Raw genomic sequence first — 12368 nt, 5'->3', positions numbered from 1 at the left:
GTGAAACTTGCCATCTGAGGTAAAAACTTTGGGGACTATAAAGAATTGTGTTTTGAGTTGTTTGATGGATCATAAAAATCCATCAATAATCAACAGTCAATAATCCATCATATGAGAGAAATGCCACAAGCTACTCAGAGAGAATGTGAATGTTACAGGTGGAGGTCTTTGTCTGGAAAAGCTGAGAGGACAGCCTAGGATGGTATCCTCCTGGCTTAGTTTCCACATTCCTTTGAAAAGAAATGTTTCCCACCTGACTATTCCCAAGTTTGGCTATGAGGTGGAATTGATACTGCATGGTTAGAAAATGGTGATGTTTTATCTAATCATGTACTTGCCTTTCCTTTTTATGGCAAATTTCTGTAATCAAAGCAAGTGGTCAGTAAAAGATGTGAGCACAATGCAAGTATGTGAAATCTTGCTGTTTTCAATCTGAATGTGTAGTCATCCCATATCCCAAACAATTAGGTAAATTAGTACTCCTACATAGTCATATGAAAGAGTAAGTCCCTGGAATAGAACATTCTTTCTGAATGATATGGGAATAATGTTGAATCATTATCCCATAGACTAAGGCTGGGATACATCTGAGCTACTATAATAAAATCTATGTTTAAGATTTGAGCTATTCAGCCTACGATTATATTCCTTTCTACATCTTCAACAACTTAATAAACGGGTACTGGCCTAGTCATCTGTCTGTTACTGGATATGTGTCTGTATGGAATAAGGTCCTTAAATATTTCAAAATGATGTGAGAATAATTGGATTTTTTTTTTGTTGGTTTTTTTCTTTTTTTGGATTAGGCAATGGGGTTAAGTGACTTGCCCTGGGTCACACAGCTAGTAAGTGTTATGTGTCTGAGGCCGGATTTGAACTCAGGTCCTCCTGAATCCAAGGTCAGTCCTCTATCCACTGTGCCACCGAGCTGCCCCCAGAATAATTGGATATTGATACAACTGATTGAGGGACCTAATTGTTATTCTATTAGTTACTGAAACTAAATCAGAAAGTAGTTTGCAGAAATTAGGTTGAAACTATCATGTTAAAGCAAGTATCTTTTAAAGAAAGTAAATTCCAAATGGTTACTTGACCTAAATATGAAATCATGACACCAAAAACCAACAACAAAAATAGGAGGAGGTATTTTACAACTTTGACTATTTGATAATGTTTTACCAAGCAAGAGTTCATAAAGATGATTATAAAAGGTAAAATAAATTATTTTTATTACATAAAACTGAAAAACTTTTACATTGAACAAAATCAATATAAGAGAAAATCTTTGTAATGAGAAAATCTTTACATTAAATATTTTAATATTCAAGATACATAGAAAATTGACAGAAATGTATTAGACTAAGGGCCATTTCCCAAAGGTTAAATTGTCAAAGAAATGAACACTTCTCAAAAGAATATTTGTAAACTATTAATAACCATAAGAAAGATGAGTCAAAATCACTAATAATGAAAGAAATGCAAAACAACTATGAACAAATTGTTGCAAGATGATAAAAAATGGAAACAGTCAATGTTTTAGGGCCTATGGGAATACAGGCACACTAATATGTTGCCATCAGACTTATGAATTGCACTGATCATTTCTGGAAAACAATTTGGAATTATCTCAAAAAAAAAATAAAACTTTATGTCCTTTGAACCAGGTCCCACATCTAGCCATACATCTCACCAAGGTCAATAACAGAAAGAAAAATCCTAAATGCAGAAATGTGTTGGTAAATGTTAAACAACTGACTCTCCAAAAAGAAAAAAAATGTACACAGGACACTTTGAAGTTTAATCTGCATTATTAACATTTTCTCTAATCTTCTTAAGTATATACAATCAACAAACAATTAATCATCACCTAATTTGTAGCATTTGCTGATTTCCAAGGTGTAAATGCTCATACTGAAAATTTAAGTCAACTCCCACAAGCTAGTTAGAGCTGACTCCAGCCTTGCCCTACCTATATGTACCAGCAGGATAGTTCATCCATCTCTAAGAAGGCAGCATTTAATTCCATCAGAAGTAAAGTACAAGCAAAACTTGGAGAGATGCAGGATTCTTGGCTCAGTAAGAAAGCCGATGAAATTCAGTTTTATGCTAATAGTAACAATCCAAAGTGCTCTTATGATGCCCTGAAGGCTATTTATGGGCCAAACACCTATGGTGCATCTCAATTACTCAGTGCTGATGGAGCTACATTGATGAGTGATAAGGACATGATCCCAGAGAGGTGGACTGAACACTTCCATAGTGTTCTCAACAGTCTGTCATCAATCAATGCTGAAGCCATTGACCATTTGTTTACCTCAGGTTGAAGTCAGTCCCTCCCTAGCTGAAATTCCAACTGAAGAAGAGGTTTGGAATGCCATTGGGCTCCTCTCATGTGGCAAAGTGCCTGGTGCTGATTCTATTCCAGCTGAGATTTACAAACAACGCAGGGGCTCCATTGCTTATACAGAAGCTGACTGAAATTTTCCAGGTTATGTGGCAAGAGGAGATTATCCCCCAGGAGTTCAAGGAAGCCTCCCTTGTTCATCTCTATAAAGGTAAAGGAAATAGATTGTGCTGTGACAGTCACAGGGGAGGTCTCTTTCTTAGTCATTGCTGGCAAGATTCTTGCTAGAGTCCTTCTTAATAGGCTGATCCTTCACCTGGAAGATGGTCATTGACCTGAGAGCCAGTGTGCCTTCAGAAAGGGCCAGGGAATAGTCAATACAGTGTTTGCTGCCCCAACTCCAGGATAAATGCCAGGAGCAGAACAGAGGTCTCTACACAATGTTTGTTGATTTAACCAAGGCCTTTGATACTGTCAGTCATGAGGGCTTTTGGAAAATTGTGTCAAAATTTGGTTGCCCAGAGAAGTTCATCACTACTGTATGTCAGTTTAATGACAGCATGCTTGCCCAGGTTCTGGAAAATGGACAATGTTCTCATGCTTTCCCAGTCACCAGTGGAGTGAAACAAGGCTGTGTGCTTGCTCCCATGCTTTTTAGGATGATGTTTTCAGCCATGTTGTAAAATGCTTTCAATGAGGATGAATACACTGATGGTAAATTCTTCAACTTGAAAAGGCCACAAGCCAAGACCAAAGTGGAGTGAGTGTTGGTACATTGGTTGGTACACCATGATTTTCTGTTTGCAGATGATTGTGCACTCAATACAGCCTCTGAAGCTGAGGTGCAACAAAGTATGGATTGCTTCTTTGCTGCTTGTACTAATTTTGACCTAACAATTAACACCAAGAAAACACAGGTGCTCCATCAGTCACCACTACACCATCTATACGTGGAACCATCGGTTACAGCAAATGGAGAAGTTTTGAATGCTGTGGATAAGTTCACTTACCTTGGTAGTATACTTTCCAGGGATGTACACATCAATAATGAGGTTGATGCATGTATTACCAGAGCTAGCTCAGTGTTGGAGAGGCTCCAAAGGAAAGTATGGGAGAGAAGAAGTATTAGACTGATTACCAAACTGAAGGTCTACAGAGTTGTCGTGTTGACCTTATTGTTGTATGCCTGTGAAACCTGGACAGCGCCATGCCAGGAAACTGAATTGCTTCCATTTGAATTGTCTTTTTTTTTCTTTCTTTTTTTTTTTTTTTTAGGCAATTGGGGTTAAGTGACTTGTCCAGGGTCACACAGCTAGTAAGTGTCAAGTGTTTGGTCTGAGGTAGGATTTGAACTCAGGTCCTCCTGACTTCAGGGTCAGTGCTCTATCCACTACTCCACCTAGCTGCTCCTTAATTGTCTCAAGAAGATTCTGAAGATCACCTGGCAGGATAAGATACTAGACATTATCAAACTAAATTGCCAAGCATTCAAACTCTGCTTTAGGGAGCACAACTCCGATGGGCTGGCCCCATTGTTCGAATACAAAACCTACACTTCCCAAAAAGACTATTTTATGGAGAACTCACACAGGGCAAGTGTTCACATAATGGTCAGAAGAATGATACAAGGACCCTCTCAAGGTCTTTCTTAAGAACTTTGGAATTGATTGTGTGACATGGGAGACATTGGCATAGGACCACTCAGCATGGCGTGCCCACATTTGACAAGGTGCTGTGCTCTATAAGCAAAGCAGAATTGAAATAGCTCAAAAGAAATGCAAGATGCACAAATTTAAAGAATCCACTCCAAATGTTCACATGGACTGTTTGTGCCCAACCTGTGGTAGAACATTCCAAGCTCATATTGGTCTGATCAGCCACAGTTGGACACACGGAAACTTAATTCTAGCATAGTGATGTCATTTTGGTCCTCTTCAAGAACAAGGGACAACAACCAACCTGTATGTAACAAAACATTCACAGTAACATTTTGTGGTAGTAAAAATGGAAACAAAATGGATATTCATCAATTTGAGAATGACAAAAAACAACAACTGTGGTATATGAATGTATTGAGAAGCAACATGATGTAGTGGATAGAGAGCGAGCCTTGAAGCCGGGAAAACCTAGGTCTGAGTCCCACTTCTGAAACGTTCTGGCTATTTCACCAAGCAAGTCATTTAATCTCTCAGTGCTCAAGAAAACTATCTAGGGCAAGGCCATAATTTTCAGAGAAGTTGCTGGCCTGCATTGGCAGGTCTTACTTAAGAATTTTATATAGCAATGAAATAACTAATTCTTCTCTATGTGGATATCATATACTATTATTGCAAAAGAATGAATTAGAAGAAATTAGAGAAATATTAGAATAAATTGTATGAAGTGATACAAAGCAAAGACACAATGACAAGTACAATAATTTGAACAAAAAGGAAATGAAAGGAACCTGAACTCTGAGTAATTGTTAATAACTAATCTTAGTCCTGTCAAGCAGATGATGAAATGTACTTGCCTTCCTTTTAAGAGAAAGGTTGGGTCCTACGGGTGTGGAATGCAATACAGTTATCCTGTCCACCTCAGCGGCTTAGGGGTGTGGTGCACCCATCACCTTTTGGCCTTCCTTTCATACCAGAGAAGAACTCTGACTTTTTTCTTTTGCTTTTATGGGATGTTTACAGTACTTTACTGTAAAATTTGTGTTAAGTATTTGGTCATAGACTCTGTGTCATCTGCATCATCATTTGCTCATCTGTAGCTTCCACAAAACTCCCCAAAAATTCTCATTTAATTTCTTATGCAGACCCACCATAGATCAAAACTGTGATGGGGAAAGTCTCAATGTGGAAGGGATAACTGTGCAGACTTTGAGGAAGAATTCATTAGGGATCGAGTAAGGATAGAGGAGAGGAAGATTAAAACCAAATGAATGATACAGGGCAAAAAGGGCAACAATAAAAAAGAATAGAAGTATTACATTTGGATTGTAAAATGATAGTTGAGTTCAACCTCACTAATAATTGGAGAAAATGTTTTGGTACCATTTTATATGGCTCAGATTGACAAGAATTATTGAGAATAGTAAAAACTCAGTTTGGATTGGCATGTGGAAAAATTGGTACACTTATATATCGCTGGTGGAATTACAAATTGCTAAAATCCTTCAGAGCACATTGCCAATTAGCAGCAAGAATCACAAAAATCATCATATATTTTTAATTTAAAATCTCATTGTGGAGAATACATATGAAAAGTTTTACCTATCAAAAGGCATATTTTGCAGTATTTTATATATGTATGCACACACACACACACACACATATATACATAGCTATATATAGAGTGTGTATTATTTATAATTACAAAGAAAACAGCCTAAATGTCCAAAAGTTGCGGAACAGCTCAACAAACTTGCATGTCAATGTAAGAAAGACTTAGAATCTCATAGTTATTTTGATCTGCATTTGCCTTATTGGTGATGTTGAATGAGTTTTCATATAATTTATAATAATTTTTTTGAGAACTGTTTGTTCAAATCCTTGGATGCCACTAAAATGATAGAAATAGAAATTTAGAGAAGCTTAAAAAGACTTTTAGTGAAGAAAGCAAATTCAGAACAATATACAGTATGTGACTGTAAAATTAAAATTTATGTACAAATACATGAGTAATAGACAAAGTGAAAGGCAATGTGATATGAGTAAGCATGCTGGTAAGATGATTTTGTGTGTTTCATTTTAAAGATAGGTGCACCATTTTAACGTTGTTCTTGATACAATCCTTGTTTCTTTTAAAAATGTGAGATTTCAGTATTTTGCCATTGAAAATAACATTTTCTTTGATTATTTCCATTACCAATAGCTAACAACCAGCTAGTTCAAATGATGGGTGTGGCCAAGCTGACTCAGCCACCAGTGGTAAATTTGCCTCATAACAGCATTGGTTGTGTGGAGGGGCTAAAGGAGCCAGTTTACTTGGAATGGCTCAATTTTGCAGGAAATAATCTCAAGGTAAAATATTTTTTGTTTTAAAGTACAATCTGGCTTCTGAACAGAAAATAGTGGAATTATTTCAAGTCTAATGAACAATAACACAGTTTATTTTGTTTGAACATAAAAGGTCTAGCCTGAAGTATGTCCAGTTTTAAAACAGATAGAAAGATTCAAACATTTTGAAGAGGAAAAATTTTCAAAGTGTGCATTCCCAAGTACAGAGGCTACATGAGAATTAATTTAGTAAAACTCTGTCAATTAACAATAGCTCACATTTATTTATATTTTACTTTTATTTTATATTTCATTTTCTTTACAAAAAATCTTTGTGAAGAAAGTAGTACAGGTATAATTATCCTCATTTAGTGGATGATCAATCTGAGACTCAGAGAGGTCAAATAAATTCACTTAGTCACATAACTAGTTAAATGAAAGAGCCAAACTTGAAACGAAGTTTCAGACTCTAAAGTCCAGTGGGTTTTTTTCATCATACCAGATTAGAAGTAGTAACCATTGTTTTTGTAGGGTTATGGAGAAAGGTCTATGATTTCCTGAATCATTCAACTCCTTTTGCTCAATCTTTTCTCCCAATTTCCAGTTTAAAAAAAAAAAAAGACAGTAACCAGAAAATGAAACTTTAAGGGAGATTATGAAGGAATTGGAACTGTGGTATGTTTGCTTTTTGACTTTCACAGTTGAACTAATGTAATCTTTTCATAGGCCACAGACTAAATTAGTAGTAGCTGCACAACATTGCAACACCTTGATTTTGTCAGACAATAACATTTCTCAAATAGATGATCTTCCTAAATTAGTATCCCTGAAGGTATGTGTACTCTTCTGACCCCAAGGCTCCTGTGAGATTTGATGTTCTAGATACATTGTAAATTATCTGATTGTCATAAACTAGTTCTCCACCATCATGGAATATGTCTCTAATGACCAGTACTGTTCTAAGAGCTCTAAAAATTTCTCCAAAATTGGAATTTAACTATGGAATTTTTTTGTTTTACCCTTCGTAACTGTTTGTTGATCTCAGTTTCTTAAAGTAAAGCAGGGTAGAAAACTGGCATCCTTAGACATGAACTTTACATCTGTTCTTTATATATGAAAAAATTTGTCTTCCTAGATTATTAGAGTTTATCTTTGAGGCCAGAGAATTAAGTGTTTTTAAGTGTGCTTCTAGAGCTATAATTCCAAAATTTGGTCTTGTTATATCTCAGGATGTCAAATTAAATTTTATAAATATGCTATACAGTACTTTGGGGAAAAGGAAGGAAACATTATTTTAAGAAAACCCAAATAACATCTGGGAATCACTGTTAGAATTTTGTATAGCTGTTTATCATCTTATTTTCCCTGTTGACATCAGGATCATTAGGTAGACTCTTGGCCTTGAAGGCAATAGGTAATTATATTATTCAACTGCTATTAACAGGAATACATTTTTAGTAACAGTTCTAAAAGATTTCAAACAATCAGATACTGTGATAATATTGAAAAAATCCAATTTAAATGTTTATATTAAGTGTTGAGGGAGATTCAGACATAAATAAGACATGGTATATGCCCTCATGGATCTTATTAAGGGGGACATAATACACATACGAATAACTGTAATGCAAAATAGAACATAAATGTTCTGTTTATTTTTTTTACATTCAATAAATGTTTATTATATGACTAATAAAGTTTAAGTTAGCCACTGAAGACACGCAGGAAAAATAATAGTTCCTGCCCTCAAGAACCTTAAATTCTACTGGTGGTATAAAAGTCAAACAAGATAAGTTTACAATAATATTTGATGATTTGAAAAGAGAGCACTGACAACATGAGAAATAAAGAGAAATGTGCCAACATAAGAGCTACATGGGGCAGCTAGGTGGCACAGTGGATAGAATGCTAGTCCTGGAGTCAAGAAGTTTCATCTTCCTGAGTTCAAATCTGGCCTCAGACACTTAGTAGCTGTGTGACCCAGTGGAAGTCACTTAACACCTTTGCCTCAGTTTCCTCATTTGTAAAAGTACCTGGAGAAGGAAATGGCAAATCACTCTAGTCTCTTTGCCAAGAAAACCCCAAATGGAGTCACAAAGAGTCAGACATAACTAAAAATGACTGAACAATAACAAAAAGCTTCATGAGAAAGCCCCAGGGTTCAGGGATGGGAAGAGGGAGGAGGGATTAGGAAATTTTTTGTGGAAGGTGATATTTCACTTGGGTTGTGATAGATGGAGATAGGGAGAGGATGCTCTAAACAAGAATACATTAGAAATTATTCAAAAAGAGTTTGGAATTCCACAGCATAGGTTATATATCACATAATTAAGATCACATTATTTACCTAAACAATGTTTTAACATTGAAAAAGTAGTTAAATCTCATTGTATTCAATCTCTTTGCTCTTACTATGGACATTCTAATTTTGTTTTTTTAAAGATGTTGCTTCTACATGGAAGCATCATAACCTCACTTAGAGCAGCTCCTGTTTATCTACCTCACTCATTGATTATCCTTTCTTTAGCAGAAAATGAAATTTGTGACCTAAATGAGGTATGAATTTGAAGGTATTTTGTGTGAGTATGATAACTAAAGAGACCAAAAGGATGAAAGCATGGTTTTAAGGATGTGTGTCAAATTTTAAATAGTTTAGAAAGGTGAAATAATGAGTGCAATTGGAGCTTAATTTCCATTTCAATATGTTAATGGTTGTAAAAGGCAGGTCTGAGTTTTATCCATGCTCTTAAGATATTATTTATTAATCTGTGGTACTTTGACCAACTGAGTAAGAGAAGTTAAAAAGAATAAACCACTTATCCCTAGGTTTCCAGACAATTTTTTTTAAAAAACTTTATTTGTCCTTTTTGACAGGAAAGGGCAGGGGAGATAATACTTTCCAAGGATTCATCCAAAGTAGAGTAGACATATGACCATATTGTTTTGGTTTAAATTTGGCAGATGGAAGAGAAGCTTATTTTTAGAACTAGGGAGAAATTGTTGCACTTGTAAATGCTGAAGATAATTAAACCTTGAAACCCACTGTGTGCCACTGAGTCTTTTCAGTTCAACAGACATATCTTTTATTACAGATCTCTTTCTTGTCATTCTTTTCTGAGATAGAAGAGTTATCAATAATGAACAATCCTTGTGTAATGACTGTGCCATCTGTTCCAGGATTTAGTTATCGACCATATGTTGTTAGTTGGTGCCTAAATCTCAAAGCCCTAGATGGATATATGATTTCTTAAAAATAAAGGTCAGTATGACCTCTTTACTCCATGATTTTCTGTGTAATAACTACAAATGATCATTAAAACCATTCTTAACTTGAAATATAACATTAACATTAACACCTAAAGTACCATATCCTAACAACTTGCAGTTATGCCTCTTTTGGTTTATTCCACAAGGTAATAAAGCATTAGTAAAAAAGCTTTTAGTTCTTAAATGCCTAGAAGTTGAACGTATGATTCATCTGAGAAGATATGTTTACAACAGTGATGTGACCCAATACAAAGTTGATATGTTATCTCAGCCCCTATTCATTAGAAAGTGGTAAATTTATTAAAACTGATTCTTCAAGAAGTCTTACTTGCTTCCACTTAATAGTGCCTTCCCTCTGTGATCATCTCCAGCTTATTATGTGTACATAGTTGTTTACATATTGTCCTCTTCATTAGATTATGGGCTCCTTTAGAGGGGGCACTGTCTTGGCCATACTTTGTATCTCCAGCACTTAACACAGTGCCTAGCTCACATAGGATGCCAGCGCAGCTTGCTTAATAAGTTTTTTTGACATGTATCATATATTAAAACAGTTAATATCTAATTGGGATTCTTCTCACATACCACCTGTAGTGGAGATTTCCTCACCTTCCTTCATAAAAGGGCACTTTAATGTCATGGACAGAGTGTCCAATTCAAGACCAAGAAAACCTGGATTCAAGTTCTACCTCTGCCATATACTGTGTGTCCTTGGAGAAGCCACTTAGCCTCTTAGTACTCTAGGCATCTCTAAGTCTGTAACTTGCAGAGAAGATGCCTGTATGCACCTTTTTGTTTTGTTGGGAGTTCCCTGTACTAGTGATATCACAGGACAAGCTCCTAACCTCATCACACTTCCCCTCTCAGGAGCTCCATAAGGTCTCTTCCATCTCTAAATCCTATTAACCTATATAGTTCGTGGAACGTATCTTGTAAAAAATTGTCTTAGACTAAATTCTTAAATTTTAACTACCTATAGCAAACTCATTGCTGACGATGAGCTCATTAGGAAGCCAGATGGTACTATGGATAGAATGCTGAGCCTGGAGTCAGGAGGACCTGAGTTCAAATCAGGCCTATCTCACTATCTGTATGACTATGCATCAGTCACATAACTTCTGTCTACTTCAGTTTCCTCAGCTGTAAATGGGGATCATGATAGCACCTTATCTGTTGTAAAGCTCAAGTGAGATGATGTTTGTAAAGCTCTTAATACAGTCCCTGGCACTTAGTAAGCATTTAATAAATGCTTGTTCCCCCTTCTCATTAACAGTTGCTCCGGTGAACAAAACACCAAAAAGAACAAACCTCCTAAGATAGACTTACCTCTTGTTCTAGATATTTGCCTCTTCTAATTTTATGCTGCAGTGGTAAGAACATCCAGCATTTTGTTTTTCTCTTGGTTTTGTAAAAGTAAAATCTGGAATAGAGACTAAGGCGCAAAGTTCTGAGCACAATCAATTTATTAGCAAAGCTAGCATTTATCAGTAATTGCAGTCAGTGAAACCTCAGTAGTCAGAGACAAACAGAGGAGTTACAGAACTTCCTTTTATAGTGGTAAAAGAGGAACTGGGGAATTCCACATTCTTGAGAAACTTGTTTTGAACATATTTTGATTGGATGAGACAGATCACTTGATTTGTGGTGAGGTTAGGTATATTCTGGAACATGCTGAGTATAGCTTGGCACTGTATGGCCAACATTTCAGGTGTGGGAATGTTGGGAGTGTAATGGGGCATTTTGGAGGTGGGACAGTCACCAGGCTACCCATCTAATCAGTCACAGTACTACCTTAATCAACCTGTCCATCAAGGAAATACTGGTGTAACTGAAAAGTTCTGGTACTGTACTAAATGTTGGCTCGGTACTCAACCAATAGCATTAGCTACTACTATGATACTTCCTCTTTAAAAACAGAAGGATACAGTATGTCCAATACAGAAATGAGTAATAATGAAATGTTATCTAAAAACCATTTCAGAAAAATCGCCCTGCAGAATTTTATCCGAGCTAGCTATGGCTTTGGACCTAGAGAGTTCTCTTCAAAAGATGAATGAAGCAGCCACCAAACTTCAAGCCTGCTGAAGGGGATTCTTTGCAAGAAACCTTATCCCTCAAGCTAAAGAAGCACAATTTGAAATTCTGTTGAGCAGAATGCAAGAGCACTTTGTCTGCTTAACTGATGAAATACAGAAGTAGGTCAGAAGTCTTGCCTCGTGTCTTTCTGTTAGTTTGGGAACTGAATTCTTATAACCATAATTCAGGACATTGTGCATCTTGGATGGTATAAAGTTCTCCATAGGCCTTTTAGGGAGCTTCTATTTATTTTCAGTTATGGCAAATTAGGAAATGGCTAAATAACTGAAAGAAGTAATCTGGGTAGAAATAAAAGGAATAAAAAGATTTAAAGAGAACTATTAAGTAACAGGAGTCAGATAATGTGGAAAGGATATCCAAAAATGGCAAAAGGTTAGAATTTTTTAGATGCTAAATATAGCTAGAAGTTAGTTTGGATTCAACTTTATTAAGTTCTATGGCCGAAGATATAAATTCACTTTATCAAAAAGTAGAATTTTTTTATAACCTGTGTTGAAGAGTAATGAAAGAATTTATTTAAAATTATCAACTTCTAGAGGCAGCTAGGTGGCGCAGTGGATAGAGCGCTGGCCCTGAAGTCAGGAGGACCTGAGTTCAAATTCAGCCTCAGATCAAACACTTGACACTTACTAGCTGTGTGACCCTGGGCAAGTCACTTAACCCCAATTGCCTAAAAA

The 12368-nt window shown here is 36.1% G+C and overlaps 1 pseudogene; it reads left to right on the top strand.

The window, feature by feature from the left end:
- Positions 1–2049: 2049 nt before the first annotated feature.
- Positions 2050–12368, top strand: part of LOC114036015 — a 12373-nt pseudogene continuing 2054 nt past the window's right edge.

This window comes from Vombatus ursinus, unplaced genomic scaffold (assembly GCF_900497805.2).
Source record: "Vombatus ursinus unplaced genomic scaffold, bare-nosed wombat genome assembly UNPS02009573.1, whole genome shotgun sequence".
In the NCBI taxonomy this organism is placed as follows: domain Eukaryota; kingdom Metazoa; phylum Chordata; class Mammalia; order Diprotodontia; family Vombatidae; genus Vombatus; species Vombatus ursinus.
This window is presented reverse-complemented; position numbering and strand designations above follow the sequence as displayed.